This window comes from Vulpes lagopus, chromosome 1, assembly GCF_018345385.1.
Source record: "Vulpes lagopus strain Blue_001 chromosome 1, ASM1834538v1, whole genome shotgun sequence".
NCBI classification, from domain to species: domain Eukaryota; kingdom Metazoa; phylum Chordata; class Mammalia; order Carnivora; family Canidae; genus Vulpes; species Vulpes lagopus.
Genome location: NC_054824.1, coordinates 151,540,031 through 151,555,478, shown reverse-complemented (window position 1 = coordinate 151,555,478; position 15,448 = coordinate 151,540,031). Strand labels below are relative to the sequence as shown.

Genomic DNA, 15,448 nt, shown 5'->3' with positions numbered 1-15,448 from the left:
GGATGAGACATCTACAGTCTTACATCACAAAGAATGAAGGTTTGGGAGAAGCACAGCAGCTTCAAGTAGGGGAGCAAGGAGGGAGAATGCCACATTCTGAATACAGTCTGCCCAGGTCTCTGGCTGACTCCCTGAGCCATGCACACTCAGGGCAGACTGAGCTCTCTAGGGATGTCTGAAGAAACCAACCTCAAATTTTAACTGACACTCACTGGGGAGGACAAAGAGGCTGCAGTTTGACTTAAGCCATCATAAACTGTCCATAAATACAAAGAAAAAAAAATCAATATTCTTGTTGTAATCTAATAGATTTCAGAGGCCCTATTGTGTCTCAGTCACAATGCCCAGGACATATTCCAAAATGACTCAACATAAAAACAAACAGCAGAAGATGGCCCACGTACCACAAAGAGACAATGAGGGAGGCTGATGTGAACCAGGCCTGGACTTTGGGATTAGCAGACAAAAATTCAAAAGCAGATTTTATAATTGCACTCAATGATGTGAAGTAAAATATGTTCCTAATGCTTAAAGAGATGTAGAAATGGAGACTATTAAAAAAGGAGAATCAAATGGAAAATCTAAAATGGAAAAATACATTTGAAATAAGAAATTCACCATATGGGCTTACAGCAGTTTAAAGATTACAGCAGAGTCAGTAAACTGGATTTATCAATAGAAACAATTCAATCTGATGACCACAGGCAAAAACTGGGAAAAAATGAACAGAAATTCAAAGATCTGTGGGATCATGTCAAAGGGTCAAAGGTATTGTAATGGGAATTATAAAGGAAGGAGACAATAAGACAAAAAGTATATTTCAAGAAATAATAGCTAAAATTCTTCCAAAGTTAGTGAAAGGTAAGAGATTCAAAAGGCTCAGAGAACTCCAAGTAGGATAAATACAAAGAAAACCTCAGCTACAAACAGTCTAGTTTGAAAACCAAATCTCAGTCAGGATTCAAACAGAGAAGCAGAAACACTGTGTGTGCGTGTGTGTGTGTGTGTGTGTGTGTGTGCGCGTGTGTGCGTGTGCGTGAAAGAGAGACAGAGACTGAGAGGGAGAGAGAGGGAGAGTGAAGGAGGAAGAAGAGGGAGGAAGAAAAAGAGAGGGCAGAGAAGGGGATTAGGGGGCTCTGAACTCAATCAACTTAGGGAGGAGGCTGGCCACACAGTCTCTGTGAGGCTGCTGTCTTCATGTTTAAGGACATGTGGAGCTTGGCATCCATGGGACAGGAGGTGGGAGGGGAGGATGCATGTAAAGCAGGGAGAAGAGCTATGTGAAACCCAGAAGCATGAACTGGAGCCCATAGGATGGCTGAAATCCATGTCATGGTCACCACCTTGGACCTCAATGGTGTGGCACTCCTGCACAAGCTGGGGACCTGCATCATGAGGCTGAACATGCACGCTGGCCCAGTAGTAGCAGAGGTGACCGGGCTCACAGGGGGACCAGGAGCAGATGCAGGCCTCACCCCTGCCTCAGGGTCAGCCCTGGGGAAGTGAGCTAACAGTCAACCCACAAGAGCAGGAGCTACCAGTGGCTGTTGCTTCACTTCTGCTCTTGGAATCTTACAGGAGAATTCTGGAAAATGTAGCTCAGCCTACTCAGTGATTTATTCTAAAGCCATCACACAAACGAAAATATCTTGAAAGCAGCAGGAGAAATGATGACACATAATTTACAAAGGAACACATAATTGAATAAGCACTCACTAAACTATCAGCTTACGACTTTATATTCAGTGAAAATATCCCTCAAAAGTGAGGGCAAAATAAAGACACCATCAGATAAAGAAAACAAGTTCCTTGGCAGCATACGTGCACTATTGAGAAATCCTCATTTCTCAGTTTCTTAGACTGAAGGGGAGTGTACCAGAAAGGAACTGGGTCTTCAAGAAGGAATGATGAGAGAGGAGCACTTGCTCTGCTTCCCACAGCAGCACCAGGGACCCCGGGTCAATAACAACATCCACTTATGTGTACACTTTATAGAGTGAATCAGAGCTCAGCAAAAACAATATTTTTTTTTAATTAAGAAAAAAAAAAAAAAAAAAAAGAAGAGTATTTGAAAGGGTGAACATGGAAAAAGATAACAAATACTTAAAGTTCTAATTTAGCATCCGGACAGAGGTGAAGGTTAATATTCAAACTGGAACACAGAAGCGTAAGGAAGGAGCCAAAGACTTAAACTCATATAATAAGGTGTGGAAGATCCTGGTGACCCTTCCTCCCCACCCCCCTCAAGCATTATTTCATTCAGGCCCGGCTCTGTTCCTCCCACTAGGGACTAGAATATAATTGCCCATTTAAACAGTTGCCATTTCACTGAAATGAGTATCAAATGAGTGACCAAAATAAATTATGAAGTACCTAAATTACTCTCTAAAAGCTGTGGAGGCCGAGAAAAATTAAGGCCATCCCACCTAAAGTTTAGTATTAGCACAAGTACAGCCATCTTAGGCCCCTGTGAATAAGAGCTGAACTTTACAGGAAAAACTGCAGAATGTCCTCGCCAGGGAATCCCATATCAGAAAGACAACAGAGCCCACGCCTGTGGTAGAAATTCACATATTAGAATGAGAACAGAGCTCAATGCCCTTGAAAGCCCCATATCAGAATGTAAACAGAACTTGAGAAATTCCTCCACTCCTTCTAAAAATCCCCTAGACCAGCCTATAAAAAATCCAGCTGTAACCCACTTCAGGGTCCAAGTCCCTGCTGGGCTGTGTCGGGTATACTTGGACCCAAGCTCGAGCTTGCTAATAAACCCTCATGCGCTTGCATCGGTGTTGGCTCCTTGGTGGTTTCTCGGATTCGCAATCTTGGGCACAACAAAAGCAAGTTTTCTTTTCTTCAGGGAATCTCTGGCAAGTACGTACAATTGTGATAAGTAAAAGGTAGATCAAAATGAGGTAAGATTCTCGTAAGATCACAATGAACCAAAGATTCCAAATCTATCTTCCCTAAAAGCCCCTTTCGTGGTTTTCATGTTTTATAGTAGTTTGTTTTTTCCTTACAAAGACTAGAGCTTCAGCAGTCTCTATGAACTTCTGTAATCTTCTGCCTCGGCTGGTCCCTCCCCCCACCACACACTGGCTGGCGCCCCTGCCCTGGCCCTGATGAGGGTCCCCCAGTACCCTCTCCTCAGGCAGTTAACGTGGGCTTCATATTTTCTTCTCACTCTAAGAAGGCAGGACTCCTGGAAAGAAGGCAGGGCCTTCAGGCAGGAACTACTACCTCAGCTTCAGGACCAAATAGTTATAAAAACATTTGCCTCAGAGGGCGTTTCCCTTTCTTTCCCATCAGTGTCACCAAGAAGGCACCCCACCTCTTCTGTGAAGACTAAGCCCTCTGGCAAGGCCTCACAGTCTTGCTTGTTCTTATCTCACTTTCCCCATGTTTATCAGTCTCGCACCTACAATCTCTATATTACAATACATCTTGCTGTCTGCATAGAAACTTACCTTGTTCCATGCACCTCCACTTCCAGAGTCCTGATTGGATTTTCCCCCAGGGACAGACCAACACAAGAGCAAGGCCAAATCTAAAATCTAATCCCTTCTGTAGGCTGTTTCCCCGTTCACCCCTACTCCTTCCTTCATTATTCTTCCATTTTCTTGAGGAGACTACGCTTGGTGCTTCCATTTCTTTTACCTCCCGCTGCACTTACAAAATTTAAAAAGAACTATTTTGAACATAAAGGAAAGAATAGAAAATAATATAAAACAACTAAATCTGACTGATGTTATGTTCAGTCATAGATAGTTTCACACTTCTGGATATTTTTAAGATATAAAACATGGAGATGCAGCTGCATACCTATTGCTTTCTATTTCTATTTCTATTGCTTTCTCCTCATTAATGTTCACCCATTTAAAAAAAAAAAGATTTATTTATTCATGAGAGACACACAGAGAGAGACAGAGACATAGGCAGAGGGAGAAGCAGGCTCTGTGCAGAGAACCAGATGTGGGACTCAATCCCAGGCCCCGGGATCATGCTCTGAGCCGAAGGCCGATGTTCAACCACTAAGCCACCCAGGCATCCCTGTTGACCCATTTTTAATCCCCCAAAACTACAATTACATATAATTCAGGCAAATATTGTGGTGCTCTATATCATTGCATGTACTTTTCTCCCATAGATAGGCTATGAGAGAGATAATTTTCTTTAGTTCATTTTCAGTTTTTACAATAATGGTATCATTCCCTAAATACCTTATGTAACTTGATTTTTTATATTTATGTCTTTTTGAGATTTACCAATAAATACTTAAATAAATCAATTTACCAATTGATACTTATAAATCCAACCTATTCATTTTTTTATTCAGTATAGTATTCCACTGTTAAAATAAGACAAAATGCAATTATTACATATTCCACTATCAAAGATCTATTAAGGTTTTTTTTTTTCCTTTAAAAATCAAATACCCCTTATTTCTTTTTCTTATTTTTTTTTATCATCTTATCTTATTAGAATCTATGATAAAAGCTGCCTAGGGGCACCTTGGCGGCTGGCATAGTTGTTGGTTAAGCACCTGACTCTTGGTTTTGGCTCAGATCATGATCTCAGAGTCCTGGGATCAAGCCCTGTGAGGGGACCCACTCTCAGCTGGGAGTCTTCTTGAGATTCTCCCTTTCCCTCTGCCCTTCTCTCTCTCTCCAAAAAAAAAAAAAAAAAAAAAAAAAGCATTTTGACAAAATCCAGCATCCAAAAATGTTCAGAAAATAAAAATAGTGGAAAATTTTGTCAATCTGAGAGATGATGCACATAAAAAAACCCTACAACTAATACCTTAGTTAGTAGGGGCTATGTGAATGCTATTTCCCTCGTATTAGTAATACTTAAATGTCTGCTCTCACCATTTCTTTATGACATTGTTCTGGCGATCCTAGTCAGTGCAATAATGAAGAAAAAAGAAAAGGCATACAAATTGAAGTATCTCCTAAAAGGGACTAGCACTAGCAAATCAGTTTAACCTGATTAACTACTAAGGTTATCCTGATAAACTAGCCTGAAAAACTCATAAGACCTCAACTCAAAACCTGTTTACCTCTATTTCTTCAGTTTCTTTTATCCAGTACATGTCTGGCTTTCAACAGAAAATTACAAGGCATATTAAAGATAAAAAAAAAATACAGTTTGGGGATCCCTGGGTGGCGCAGCGGTTTGGCGCCTGCCTTTGGCCCAGGGCGCGATCCTGGAGACCCGGGATCGAATCCCACATCAGGCTCGCGGTGCATGGAGCCTGCTTCTTCCTCCGCCTGTGTCTCTGCCTCTCTCTCTCTCTCTCTGTGACTATCATAAAAAAAAAAAAAAAAAAATACAGTTTCACAATAAGAAGCAAGCACCAGAACCAGGCTCAGATATGGAAGAGATACTGGGATTATCAGACTGGAATTTAATTCCTCTATGAAAATACAGCAAGGGTTTTTTTTAAAAAAAAACATTTTATTTATTATTCATGAGAGACACAGGGAGAGAGAGAGAGAGAGAGGCAGAGACACAGGCAGAGGGAGAAGCAGGCTCCATGCAGGGAGCCCGATGTGGGACTTGATCCCAGGACTCTGGGATCATGCCCATGGCCGAAGGCAAGTGCTAAACTACTGGGCTACCCAGGGATCCCACAGCAAGGGTTTTTTAATGGAAAACTGCACTACATGTAAGGACATATGGGTACTATAAGTAAAGTAATTAATTCTCTAAGAAAGAATAAAAAGGAAATGCTATAAATAAAGAAACACCATCAGAGAAATCAAGAATGCCTTTGATGGGCTCATTAATAACCAGAGCATGGCCAAGGAAAGATTCAGTGAGCTTGAAGAAATGTTAATAGAAACTTCAAAAACTGAAATGGAAAAAGAATATATGAAAATGGACTATTCAAAAATCATTAAGCAATTATAAAAGGTATTATAAATGGGAATATGACAGGGAGAGAAAGGAGAAGAAATACTGAAGCAATAATGACTACGCATTTTCCAAAAATAGTGCTACCCACCAAGACACATATCTTCTAAGTTCAGAAAATAGCACTCAAGATAAAGATCCCCAAATCTACACCATATCATATTTAAATGACAGGAAAATGAGATACCTGATTGGCTCAGTGGTTCAGCATCTGCCTTTGGCTCGGGGTGTGATCCCAGGGTCCTGGGATCAAGTCCCATATCAGGCTCACTACGGGGAGCCTGCTTCTTCCTCTGCCTATGTCTTTACCTCTCTGTGTCTCTCTCATGAATAAGTAAATAAAATCTTCAAATTGCAGGAAATCAAAGACAAGGACAAAATTTTGAGAAGCCAGAAACATACACATGTGCACACCAAAAATCTTTTCTATAGAGGTTCAAAGACAAGAATTATACTGAATTCTCTTCAGTAACCATGTAAGTGAGAAAAAAAAATACAGTAAAATACATAATATTGAAAGATAAAAACAATGACCTAGAATTCTGTATCCAGGAAGATTAGCTTTCAAAAATAAGGAATAATGAAGACTTTCCTAGACAAACAAAAATTGAGGCAATTTTTCACCAGCAGACCTACCTTGCAAAAACTGTTAAAAAAAAAAAAAAGCCATCAGAAAAAAAGAGAATGATACAGGACAGAAGCTTAGTTCTATAGAAAGGAAGAAAGCTAGAAAAGGAACCAACAGAGGTAAAATATTTTTTTTTCTTTTTCTTTTTTTTTTTTTTTTTTGAGAGAAGGACAGGGGTGGGTAGAGGAGGCACAGAGGGAGAGGCTCCATGCTCAGTGCAGGGCCAAGTGTGAGGCTTGAGCTCACAACAATGAGATCATGATCTGAGCCAAAATCAAGAGTCAGACACTTAACTATTGACAAGCCACCAAGGTGCCCCCCTTTTCTTATTCTTAATTAATCTACCAGGTAACAGTTTGTTTGAAATAATAATACAATAATATATACAACAATTATAGCTTATGGATGAGTGAAATTAATGAGTAATGTTACTTGGGACAGGAAGGAGGAATTAGAAATACTGCTTTAAGGTACTTACACTATGAAATGGTATGGTATTATTTGAAGAAGGACTTCAGTTAATTATAAATATATATTGAAAACTTAAAGAAAAGCACTAAAACAATGTAAAAAAAATATGAGATGCTAAAAGAGGAGAAAAAATAGTCTTAGAAAATGCTCAGTTAAAACCAGAGAAGTCAGAAAAAGAGTACAACACACAAGAAGATACAAAGAACAGGACAATGACTAGAAAGCAGTAACAGTTATAGCAGATATTAATCCAACTGTGGTAATAATCACTTTAAATTTCAATGGTCTTGGGCAGCCCAGGTGGCTCAGCGGTTTAGCACCACCTTCAGCCCAGGGCCTGATCCTGGGGACCTGGGATCAGTCCCACATCAGGCTCCCTGCATGGAGCCTACTTTTCCCACTGCCTGTGTCTCTGCCTCTCTCTCTCTCTGTGTCTCTCATGAATAAATAAAATCTTTAAAAAAATATATAAATTTCAATGGCCTAAAAACACCAACAAAAACAATGACTGTAAGGTGTATAAAAACCAAAGAATCGATTATGTATTATTTACAAGAAATCCACTTTAAATGTAAAGACACTAAGAGATTAAAAGGGGATGGAGGAAGACTTGCCATGCTAATGGCAAAAGAAAGCTGGAGTAGTTGCACTATTTTCAAACAAAGCAGATTTTTTTTTTTCAAAGCAGATTTCTGAGTAAGGAAAATTATCACAGATAAAGAGGGATATTACATAATGATAACTTGGCCAATTCTCCAATAAGACATAAGAATTGCTAATGTGTATGCATAGAACAACAGAGTATCAAAACACAATAGACAAAAACTGATAGAGCTACAAGAAGAAACAGATTAACTCACTATCATACTTGGTGACTTTACCACCCCTTTATAAGGGTCTGACATATCCAGCAGGAAGAATATTAGCAAGGGCATCATTGAACTGAAAGACACCATCAGCCAATTGGATCCAACTGACATTTACAGACCACTTCATCCACAACAGCAGAATACACATTCTTCCCAAGCTCATAGACCACTGACCAGGATAGGTCACATCCTAGGCTAAAAAACATACCTTAAAAAATTTAAAAGAACAGACATTCAAGGGAATGCTCTCAGACCATAGTGGAATTAAACTAGAAATTAGTAAGAGACAGATAGCTCAAAACCCCCAAATACTTAAGAGATTAAATAATACACTTCTAAGTAATGTATGAGTCAAGTAGGAAGTCCCAGGAGAAGTATTTTCAACTAAATGAAAACGAAAGTACAACTTATCAAGACTCATGGGGTAACAGAACTTAATGGAGAATTTATTGCACTTGAATGTATTTATTTGAAAGGAAAGATCTAAAGTAATTATCTAAGGTTCCAGCTTAGGAAACTAGAAATGAAAGAGCAAATAAAATCTGTGATAAGAAAAGAAATAAGTTCCAGAGCAGAAATCAATGAAACTGAAAAAAAAAAATTGACGAAGAAAATCAACAAAACCACAAGCTAGATCTTGTCAGCTAAAACCTCTGCCACATTGAGCAATAAATTGTTTTTCTACCAAGTCCTCTGGCATTTCTGATAGTGTTTTGTGCTTGTAGATGCTACTATTTGGAGAATATTGTACATTATGCCAAAATGACCTTTCACATTTCATACTTATATACTGAAATCAACTTCGCCCAAAGTTACTATTGTTGTTTATAATATTTGACTGTTAAATCTCCAATCATCCTCTTATTTTTTCTACTTTTCTGTGTAATTTTGTTTTAGGAGACATTCTTATAAGGAACATCTTGTTATATTTTGTTTTTAATCCAATTTGAGGGATTTTAAAACTTTGGCCATTCACATTTTGCACTCTAACATTTGGACAGCTGTCTGTGTTCTTTTGTATCCGCAGTGCAACATCCCATGATCAATGAAAGGGTAGTTTATTTTATTTTTTTAAAAGATTTTACTTATTTATTCATGAGAGACAGAGAGAGAGGCAGAGGCATAGTCAGAGGGAGAAGCAGGCACCCTGTGGGGAGCAAATGCGGGACTCTATCCCAGGACCCTGGATCATCACCTGAACCAAAGGCAGACGCTCAACCACTGAGCCACCCAGGCATACCGGAAGTAGTTTTAACATTAAACCATAAGAGTGTCTGGTAGATATTTGGAGCTTATCTTTATTTGATCCAAAGCTTAAAAATGGGCCATCATTAGAGCAGGTAAGGAGTGTTATCAGTGTGAATGTCCGGGAAGTATATTTGTAGCTATGATCTGTCTTCTCTGCTAGTGTTTGTGTTATACTGGAACCTTGCTTCACTGACGGAAACCACAGTGATCACTAACATCTGCATAACTGCCATCAATCACCAAACTCCTCAAGATGAATTTTTCAGCCAGAAAATAGAGTCATGATTTAGTCAGAAAGGTGTCCCTGCAACTATTGCATGATTCTTCACAAGGGATTTGGATACACCTTGTAAAAACATGTCCTCAAACCAACTTCCCTTCCCGACTGGACATTTTCTAACACACCCGTGGCTCTCAAGTGTCCTTACACCGTCCTCCCTCCCCAACTTTCTTTCCCATCGATTTTCGCATCCCTCTCCTGCTCACAGAAGAAATATACTCCCACAGCCCTCGGTAACAGAGTTCCCAGATAGCCATATCCATTCCTGTTCTCACTTCCAGTGCTAGTCCTGTATTTCTAGCCCTTGGGTAACTGCATTCAGAATCAAACATTACTATCACTGTGCAGTCTCTTGATTTTCCGAGGTTTTCTTTTCCGAGCTCTCTTGCCTAAAAGTCTATACGAACAAAAGCTGAAAGGGTCCAATCATGTTATAGCATTTCCCTACTGGAGGAGATACTGTCCTGGTAAGCAGGTGCATCAAGCAAACAGGAGGAGCTAACCTTGCAGGAACTACCCCAAATCAACAGGCGCCCTGCTCCATTTTTTGCACCCAGTCTCAATCCACCCTGAACTGTAGGTTCTTCACAGTCAGCAGATCTTCACGGACTTCATTTCTCACTGCCTGATTTATTCTCACGTTGGCCTCCACTTCTGAAACGTCACATTCCCATCATATCCTATCCTCTGTTTCCTTCAAATACCCTCTTTTTCCAGGAATCTTTCCAAGCCCAGGGAGTCATGTCTGAGAAGTGAAGCTACATAAATGAGCCTTTGAATAAAGGTTAAAGAAAAGCAACAAAGAAAAAGCCCAAAACCAGATACCAGATGGAAGCAAGGATCTACATAAAGGAATGGAGAATGATAAAAGTTTAAATACATAGTTTTAGTCTTATTAAAACATAACTCTTGAGAGCAAAATAAAGGTCTCTTATGCTATGATGTTTATAACATGTGAAAGTAAAATGATAGCATAAAGAATGGGAGACAAAACTAATGTGCTGTTGAATGTGATGTGGTTCTAGTATCCATTGAAAGCAATCTGTCAGAAGTTAAATATGTTTATAGCAAACTCTAGAAACAACCTCAAGACAATAAAAAGAAGAGATAGCTAGTAAGATAGGAGCCAAGACAAAAGAGAATCATAAAATATTCAATAAATCCAAGAGAAGGCAGACAAAGATAAAGGAACAGATAAAAAATGAAACCAAAAACAAATCCCAAAATGGCAGGTATAAACCCAACTCTGTGAATACTTACATTAAATAAAAATGGGCTTCAGAACCCATTTAAAAATCATATATTACCTAATGAATAAGAAAAAAGGCACAGAATGGTGGCTAGGGAGGCCCATGTCTTCCTCCTCCTCCTGCTATGGGACCAGATCTCTTGATGGTGTCCAGGTAAGCTTTAAGTCTGGCTGGTGCCACCTGTCTCTACAATGCCCTCCAAGAAACAGAGTCAGGCTGTTGGCAGCAAAAAGATGGAGCAAAAAAAGAGAAAATTACGGAACATAAATTATTTATTTTTTTTTACAAAGAGGGAGGGAGAGCATGGGAGGGGGGCAGAGAGAGAATCTCCAGCAGACTTCACACTCAGTGCAGAGCCTGACATGAAGCTCAATCTCATGACCCTCAGATCATGACCTGAGTCAAAATCAAGAGTTGAACACTCAACCAACTGAGCCACCCTAGTGCCCCTAAAGTATTTGATCTAAAGAATAATAAGGGCGCAAAAAAAAAAAATAAGTTTATCAAAGCTATCAGTCATCAAGTTCAATTTAGTCAACAAAATCCATGTCAGATAGCATAAAGTGAAGCTGAAAAGAAACCGAAGACAACAAGAAGGAATTGCAAGAGCTAAATGAGCTATTTAAATCTATACTTGTTCCTCAAAAAAACAAGCAAAGGTGCAGATTCAAATCGCGGTATGTGTGCTCTTTGAGCAAAGGCAGTAAACAAAGGGAGGTAATTGTACGTTGTCCCATAATTGACTCTGGGGAGAAAATGTGATGCAAGACATAAAGAGCTTGAAAAAGATACTATGGATAAGTGAGATGAGATAAAACTGTAAACAGTGAACAAAAAGCTGGAAAAGAGGAAAAAAACCCTTAAATAGTGTGCAAACATTTCTTGAAGCTTTTGAAAACAACCAATATGGCTGGCCTGAGGGGATGATACTTATATGTTTCACTGTGCATTTCCTCCTGGATTTGTGTGAAAGAAAGATATAAAGAAGGAAGAGAAAGAAAATGAAATTGCATGAGATCTAATTGCGAGTGTTTTGCCTAGGTTCAAATATTACCAAAATCACCCTTGAACCTTTTCCTGCATGAAAAGAAAGGAAAAGACAAGAAAACACTGATGGAACTTGAACAAGATATGGAAGGAAGGCAAGCATACATCAAAGCAGGGAAAGCACTGGTGATCAGTGGGCATGAAGAGCTGGAATTTCATCCTGCTTTGGTGGGTGATAATGAGGATGCAGATAGTATCTGTGACATCCAGGCAAGAGGTGGGGAGGTGGGGGAGTGGGGGTGGGGTGGGGGGTGAGATATGATTCAGTGCACACAAACAATGGAGAATTAAACCTGTACATTCCAAGAGATGTAGATGAGAGAGGCAGAAAAGAAACCAGTCCTGAAAGATTCAGTACGTGTACTTCAGAAAACAATGAAGTGAGCCTTCCAGAGGTAGGGCTGAAGTGGTGAAGGAAGTGATCTGGAAATAGCACAACAAAGGGAAGAGGCAGGAACTTGGGAGTCAGGGCTGTTGTTCCTATCAATGAAAATCTCTGTATTGTTGAAGATTTGGATCAACTAGAAGAGTTAAACGCAGTAGATTTTTATCTTTTTTTATTATTTTTTTTAACACAGTATATTTTTAAAATGACACTAAACATGTCAATGAAAACAGTAAGCCAGTTCAGCAGGAGTGGAGAAGGACTACATTAATTTTTCCATGCGGAATCCTTCAACAAGATATTTCCCATGCCAGTTCTGAAAGGCTTAACCTCCAAAAAAGAAGTCCTCTCCCTAAGTCTTGTCTTCTGACATTGTCCACATCTCATGGTAAATTCAAAGTAGCTAATGATAAATTAAAAATATAAAGGTCATTGCATAAAATGATTGATTGTTGTAACTGTCCACTCAGATAGGAAGTGCAGCTGCTTTTCCAGCTTTTGATTTTCATTGGGCATGTGTTATTAGGAGGACAATATAAATTTAAATTTAAAACACCCTTAATTTATGTAGTTTTAAGGAGTTTTAGAATTTTTATGTTTAAAAGATGCCTAAAATATGAACACTGCACTTCATAAAGGAAACTGCATATGTAGATTCATTATTGTTTACCTTTGGGCAATGGGATGGGCATTTAAAATGGAATTTCTCCTCTGCCTCTCTCTGTGTCTCTCATGAATAAATAAAATGTTTTAAAAATAAATAAATAAATAAAATACAATGGAATTTCTCTAATCTGACAAGATCAGTTGGAATGCCCTGTTTTAAACTTTTCCCTACTCTTTTTTTGCTATAAAGTTGTAAATAAAGAGTGTTATACACACGGAAACACACACACACACACACATACACACACACATAATATATGATGCTTAAAAGAAAACTCACTCAAATGTACTGACATAGGTTAAAACTAACACGATGGACATGATAAATAAAATCAAAAGAAAGCTGGAGTACTCATATTAATTATATCGGACAAAGTAGATTTCAAAACAAAGGTTACGGTTATGGATATAGAGGAACACTTCATAATGATAAAGGTGTGAACTCACCAAGAAGATATAACAAACCTAAATGTGTACACAACCCCACAATGAAGCTTCAAAATATATGAAACAAAACTAAAAAGAGAAACAAATCCACAATCATAGCCCTAGATTTCAATAATCCTTTTCCAGTAACTGACAAAACAAGTAGACAGCAAATCGGTAAGAAGAATCGGTAGTCAAGCACCACCAACCATCTTGACTAATGGCTACTGGTAGAACACTTTGTGCAATAAAAGCGGAATATACATTCAAGTGTACATAGAATATACACCAAAAGAAACCATTTTCTGGGCCATAAAACAAGTCTCAAATTTAAAAGGACTATACTATATATACTATATATATATACTATGTTTTCCAAACACAGGAGAGTTTAGTTAGGAATCAGTAAAAGAAAAATCTGAAAAATCCATATATTTGGAAAGCAACACATTTCTAAATAATCTCAGAGTTAAGAAGGAATCACAAGAGGAATTAAAACTATTTTGAAATGAAAACATAACAAATCAAAACTTGCAAAACAAAGGTAATAGCCCTTCTATGGAAACTCACAGCATTCCTTGAGTGCTATGCTACAAAAAGAAAATGGTCCCCAAACAGTAATCTTAGCTTCTCTCAAAGAAAATAGGGAAAGAAGAGCAAAGCAAACTCAAAAGAAGCAGAATAGAGAAGTAATAAATAGCAGAATTAATTAGTGAATAATGAGCAGAAAAACAATACAGAAAATCAGTGAAACCAAAAGCTGATTCTTTGAAAAAAAAAAAAAAATCAGTAGTATTGATGGATCTCTCACCACATTTATCAAGAAAAAGTGGAGAGAACACACAAATTACCAATATTAGGATTAAAAGAGAGATCATCATCACATATATAACAAACACTGTAAAGACAATAAGGGAATATTATAAATATTTTTAAGCCAATAAATTAGAAAGCTTAGAAGACAAAAGGTCCGGAAACATTTAAGAAGCAACAGACAACCAGAATAGCCTCACAACTATGAAAGAACATGAGCTCATAGCTAAAAACCTCCCAACAAATACAAAACCCCAAGCCCAAGTGGCTTTGCTGGTAAATTCTATCAAAGATTTTAAGAACAGATAATACGAATTCTAAACAAACAATCCCATACAATTGAAGAAGAGGAAATACTTCTTCATTTTAAAAAATCAAACATGATCCTGAATGAAAATCAAACAAAGACATTTTAGGAAAAGAAGATGACGCCCCAGCCCCAGTATCACTTGTGATTTAGGGATGCAAAAATCCTTAAAAAAATACATTGTATCAAATCTAGGCATACATAATAAGGACATCACAAATAGGTGAGTTTTTCCCTGGGAATGTAAGGTTCACTTAACATTTGAAAACCAATCAGTGCAATTCACCATCTTAATAGAATATAAAGGAGAAAAACTAGAGGGTCATTACAACAAATGCAGAAAAACTTGTAATGAAATTCAACAGTTCTTCGAGATAAAAACTATTAGCATACTAGGAACAGAAGGGAACTTCCTCATCCTAATAAAGGAGGTATAGAAAGCTTACACTAACATATTTTTAGAACTTGTTATACTGAAATAATTTTAGGCTTAGAGAAGACTTCTACAAGTAGTTACAAAAGATCTCCTATCTCATTATCACACCTGCCCCTAAGGCTATATAAAGCCAAAGCACAATGCTCAAAACTAAGAAATCAGCGCTAGTACAGAACTGTCATCTGGATGTCACCACCTTCCCACTGTGCCCCTCTTCTCCATCTCCACTGTCCCTGGTTCCACAGCCACTCCTGGCCTTTCCTGAAGTGGATGCTTTTGAGGCCACATGGCCAGTGATTTTGAGGAGTGTCCCCTCCAGGTGGTTCCAAGATTACGCTGAGGTCATGCATTTTGAGAAAGAATACCACAGCAGTGATACGGCCTTCCCACAGTCTCCGGTCACAGGCTACATGGCAGCAGTCGGTCTTACTACCGGTGATCTGAATCTTGGTCAGCTGGCTTAACACATGGTAGGCCAAGTTATTCTACCCTAAAGTTACTCTCTAAAGCTTTGTAAATAACAAATGTTTGAGAGGAAATACATTAAGGCTATGCAAATATTCTTTCTCAAACTTTTGCCCACTGATTTTTAACACTCATTGGTAGATCCTACATGTAGTTAAGTCCCACCCTGGGAGTCTTATGGTGATCTCCTAGTTACCTCATTCCTTCTACTTTTGTTTTGTTCTATTTTGACATTCATGGG

At 38.4% G+C, this 15,448-nt stretch overlaps 1 protein-coding gene and 1 pseudogene across 2 annotated transcripts in view; one reads left to right on the top strand and one right to left on the bottom strand.

Annotated features, from left to right (window-relative positions):
* The window catches only part of AKT3 (AKT serine/threonine kinase 3), a 313,971-nt gene that overhangs the window by 21,491 nt on the left and 277,032 nt on the right, over window positions 1-15,448 (bottom strand). The window lies entirely within an intron of this gene.
* Window positions 10,854-12,535, top strand: LOC121488917 (annotated as a pseudogene).